The sequence below is a fragment of the Marmota flaviventris genome, chromosome 4 (assembly GCF_047511675.1).
Source record: "Marmota flaviventris isolate mMarFla1 chromosome 4, mMarFla1.hap1, whole genome shotgun sequence".
Lineage (NCBI taxonomy): Eukaryota > Metazoa > Chordata > Mammalia > Rodentia > Sciuridae > Marmota > Marmota flaviventris.
This window is the reverse complement of record NC_092501.1, coordinates 44,696,485-44,702,191: the sequence shown is the minus strand read 5'-3', so window position 1 is coordinate 44,702,191 and position 5,707 is coordinate 44,696,485.

Here is a 5,707-nt window from a genome sequence, read left to right as displayed (position 1 = left end):
TTGCACTCTCATGTTGCTTTACTAAAATTTGCCACCATAAATATGTCCCAACTATTGGAGTTGGTCAAGGAGGTTTTTAAGAACTATGGCAGCACAGCTGATAAAGCTACAAAATGCCAGGGTAAAATATTGTTACTACTATCCAAGAGACCAGGAAAAGCTGGCTTAGAACCAGATCAAAAAAACTCAGATACCTCTCAGGCCCCATCAATCTATAATAATTGCCAAGATATGGGGCCAATGTGTCAATCTTGCAGTGGATACCCAAGCAGAATACTCTGTCCTGAACTCTCTAATAAGTCCCACAAACTCCAGGGACAATGGCACCACACAAGGCACAACAGAACCCAATTTTAAAGGAGAAAATTCTCCCTCAAAAGTTTAACTGTTAGACTGATGGAAGCAGGCTCCCTTGCATCTTCTTTGAGAAATCCCTTCAGGGAGGGTGTGGGCACAGCATTTTTCTATATTCCCTTACAATTAAAAAAATCAAAATTCTTCTTTCTCTGAGTTCCCACAAGCCCTCACTGCTTTTATTAAATGCTTTTTGCATTTGAGGGCTACATCAGGCCAGACACCAGGAAGGCTTTTATAATTGTACTTTTTTTTTTTTTTTTTTTTGAGCTTATAATTTTGATCTGGCCTCCAGAGAATAATGTGTTTTTCTGATCAATCCGATTTTATCCAACTATGGATTTTTCGTTTTTACACATTCTTTTGTTCAGAGACCAATTTACAAGGGATAGCCCTCAATATAAAATGTTTTAAAAATCTACAAAGCCTTCGTTTATTGTTTTGTTCTGTGTATGTATATACACCATGTGTTTGCATGTCTGTATGTGTTTGGTAAATAATACAGGTTTAAAATTGCTGTCTGTCCTCACTGAAAAGGATTGTACTAAGAGTTAAAAGTCCCAACAGGTATATTTAAATTTCTAAAAGGTGACTCCAAAGTGTTTGCCCCAGCCATGTTGTTTCAATTCACCTTTTCTTACAGCAGTAGGCATACCTAAAATTAGAGGGGGAAAATGAAGAAAAAAAAAATTAAAGACAGTCAGTGTAGTTGCCTGGCGAAAATATTGGTAGCACTATCTAAGAGATCAGAAAAACAGGTTTAGTATCAGATTCGGTCAGATCACAGAAATTTAAGCCAGCTTGGATCCAGAAATTGGGAGACCACCTGTGGTAGATTAAAATGTTAATACCTCCAGGGCCCTACATCCACCCTTACCAAAATAAACTGCTTCTATTTCAAACTGTTGCTAAGTCTCTCCAAGAGGTTCAACTAAAGCTCATTAATATCTTTGAAGATAACCAGTCCTGAGAGATTGCTGACTTCCAACACCCATTCCAGCCCACAGAATATTCATCACACCTGAGTCAAAAGAGAAAATGTGTGTCCTAAAAAAAGAATGAAAGCCCTCATGGCCCCAGCCACCCTCTAAAGATAAGACTGAAAAAAAAAGTTCATCATGTTTTTTTCTCTTTCTAGGACTATGTTAGAAGGCCCAAGCTGGTAGAAAAACCACATTTCACCAGTCACATTAATGTATTTACATGGCCATTGTTAGATGCAGGGCAGGCTTAACTAAGTTGTCTTCAGGTCAGGCTGAACAAATGTTAGCTGCAGGATAACACATTCACTCAAACCCGCTCTGTCGGGTCCTTTATCACCTGTTTGCATCAAGTCTGAACACTCAACCCCACTCAAGGCTGAATACTGGACCCCCATTGGTCTGGTGCAGTGGAAACCCACAACTAGCAGCTGCCCCTTTTGTCTGAAGGCAGCAAATGACACTACTGTATGATCCATTCACTGTATACCGCCAAGGCAGCTTGCAGTCCCAGAGACCCCATTAGATTTGGGCTATAAATACTCCCTCCTGCTGAGCTCCTCTCTCTTGCTCTTTCTCTCTCTGTCTCCATCTCTTGCTCTTGCTCTCCTTCTTCTCTAGGATCTCTCTCTCTCTCTCTCTCTCTCTCTGTTTCTCTCTCTCTCTCTCTCTCTCTGTTTCTCTCTCTCTCTCTCTCTCTCTCTCCCTCTCTCTCTCTCTCTCCTTTCTCCTATTTTGCACTGCTACAATAAAGATCTCTTGGTCATTCCAATTGCTGTGGTCAATTAGGTGTAAAGGTACCCTACCTGCTGCACAGTGTCAGAGGTTGCAGAGGGGACTTGCTTGCTGCACTTCTCAGGTGCCATGACAAATAAAGTTTCATGTCCTGCTTCAAGCCTGACCAGTGATTTAATTAAAGTTTGCCACAATAATGATTGCCCCATTGGAAGAAATATTTCTGAGGTCCTGTTTATTGCCAGGGGGAATACCTTGTCCCAGAATTATGATGAAGGTCAATGCAGTCTGGGGCTCTCAGGTTGCTACAGTGTAGTTCACTGCTCAGGAAAATTAATCATAGGGATTTAATAGGACAAGTGTCTATTTTGCATTGATCCTGTGAGATTCTGCATTCAGTGATTGTGACCAGGAATAACCTCAAGTCATTGACTCACTAATGAACAAAGAGGAAGGGATAATCAGTGTGGACACTTTGTGGGGCAAAGGGGACACCCGAGGATAATTTTCTGACTAAAATCTTCAAATTTTACCTAGCATTTCAGGGACATGGGAGGCTATAACAGGGTTGCTAGCTCTAGGCTAGTCACAGCAGTTTAGGGGGACCCTGCCTCAGGACAAAACAATAAAAAGGATTGGGAATGTAGCTTAGTGGCAAAGTGACCTTTGGTTCAAGTACAAATACTAAATAAAGAAAGGACTTTAAAAAAACTTCAAGTAATGATGATTAAGTATGTTGATATTTTAAGTTTGTACTCCATTTAGTCCTAAAGAATCCTGGTTTCTATGTATCTTTGAAGAGATTAGAGGTGGAACAGAGAATCTACTAATAAATATTAGCTATTTTTCTTAGGATTATTATGGTTAAGTGAACTAAATGGTGTGATGTGGGAGAATGAGGCAAGCAGGTAAAATTTAGGTGGACAAAATAAAAATTCAGTGAATGGTCAAGTGATATCAAATCATCTCCACAAAATTCAATCTTCTATAAGCCAACTCTTGAGTCATCAGTTTTCCAAATGTACCAGTTCATGGAGTGTGGTTTTGAGACTTCCACAGGCATGTTAAATAGCCTTATTGAACACATTTATTTTCCATCATGAAACAAAGACATGTTATTGTGTTGTTGTTTTTGTTGCTTTTAATATTGAACCTAGGGGCACTTTGCCACTGAGCCTTCTCCCCAGTCCTTTTTATTCTATTGTAAAATTTTTAGACATGATCTAATTTAGTTACTTAGGTTCTCACTAAGATTCAGACTGGCCTTGAACTTTAAATCCTGCTGCTTCAGTCTCCTGAGTATTTGGAATTCCAGGTATGGAGCCCATACCATGCAGGGATTATGTACTTTTAAAAGTTGACCTGAGTGGTTGGGTTTTGGCTTGAAGGCAGAGTGCTTGCCTCAAGGTTGTGAGGCACTGGGTTTGATTCTCAGTACCACATAAAAATAAATAAATAAATTAACATATTATGTTTATCTACAACTAATTAAAAAAAAAAAAAAACAGCAACAACAACAACAAAAAAAAACAGAGTTCACCAGAATGTTGTTGTTTCTGAGCCTGCACTTTGCTGTTCAAAACTCCATTATTGCATGACTCCATTTGGAGGACCTGGTGTGTGCTGGGTTCTTACCTTCACAGGCATTTGTAACAAGGATGAAGGACTTAGGTCACATGCTCTGAAGCCAAGCTTCACATACAGAGTGTGAACTAGGAAAACAAACAAAAATGATTGCCTAAAATTTTTGATGACTTAGAAAAATTAGCCATGAGATTGAGAAATGTGGAGCTGATTTCTTGGTGTAAATCATGGAGTGAGCTCTGAGGAGGGCCTGACTGGAGTTGAGAACAGAATGAGAACAAGGCAGTGAGGGTGTCTGTCCAAGTGGATTGGATGGAGGAGGTGAGGAAAGGAGGTCACTACCTGGCTTGAATTCAGGGTACTCAGAAAGGAATGAAACAAAGGTGATGGAAACTTTGAGTTATTGGGGTTAAATAAAGAAAAATCCAGATAAATCAATTTAAGGCCAACCTTTTTATTTGACTGTTAGAGAAACTCTAAAAAAATAAGCTTGGCTTATTTTTTTTCTCTCCTTGCTTGTCATTGGTATCAAAATTTCCATCCATATGTGGCAGGAGAGAACATGTCAGCTGTTGGTGGTAGTGACCACCAAAATTTTGGTGTAATATTGGACAACGTGATTTCATACTAAAACACCAACAAATTTAAAAAAACATCAAATTTGTAAATAATAAAGGAAAAGAAAAAAGGGACATTTAATCTCTGACCTTTAAGATTATGTCATAGGAACCATAAACTTATAGTCCAGCTAAGTACATAGACAAAAAATTTCTGGAATGAGAATAAGATACCCACTTCTACTTTGCTTCTAGGAGTGAACAAGTGGCCACTAACACTGACTTTTATAGGGAGAATTTGATTATTTATTTATTCATTTATTTTTTGGCCAGTGCCTGGCTCCATTGCCAGGCAGATTTTGATCTTCTGCCTCAGTCACCTGAAGTACTGGGGTTACAGATTGTGCCACTGCAGCCATACTTCTATTTTGATTTTAAATATATATATATATATATATATATATATATATATATATATATATATATATATCTTTTTTGAGTTCATATTGAACATGGTGAAAGTCCATTAAAGGCTCTGAAGGCTGGTTTGGCTATTAAAAGTGCCTGACACCTATGAAAATGTACAAAAATATAAAATGAAAATTAAAAACTGCATTTTTTTCTTTCTAAAGTACTTTGAAGAAATAAAAAGGAAAGACCAGGTCATGGGACATTTATTTATTTATTTAACATTTTCTCTCTCTCTTTCTCTTTGGTGCTGGTGACAGAACCAAGTGGTACTGTAACACTGAACATCATCTCTGTTTCTTTCCATTTTCTGATTTTGAGACAAGATCTCACTATACTACTGAGTCATGCTCAAATGCTGAGACTGAGGCTTGAATTTGTGATCCTCCTGCTCTAGCCTTCCATGTTTCTGGGATTACAGGCCTGCATCAGGAAGACTGGCTTATTTTTTTTTTCTCCTTGTTGTCTTGGCATCCTCATTGGTATCAACATTTCCATCCACATCATCTTAAGCTGCCCATTTTATCACCACCACCCCATCCACCTCCTTGACATCTCCATCCCTGCCTCACAATCAGCTTCCTGCCTCTCTTCATCTCCCTCATTGTTGGCCTGACATCCTGAAACTGTCATCCCCTTTCGCTTTCTCATTAGTCAGGCCTCTTCCCATCTGACTCCTTCGCAATTTCCCGTTTCTTATAAAGTCCTTGTTGGGGACCTCAGAGCTCCTATACATGGCTGCCTATCACATGGTAGATAAGTTGTGATCCCATGCAGAGGGTTCGAAAAGAAAGCATGAGACCTGGAATTTGCAGCTAGACCTGCCAGAGCCCATGGGGGCAAAGAGGGCCATCAGCAGAGGGGGCTGTGGCTAGGGGGAGTGGGATCCCAGAACAATGCAGATGGCATTGGGGACAACTGGTGGCTCAACCCAATTTTGGTTGCTCTACTGTCTCAGTTTCCAATCTCCTCCAACCCTTCTGGTTCCTAAAATATTCCCCCATGTGCCCCAAAGCACATGCAGTGCCT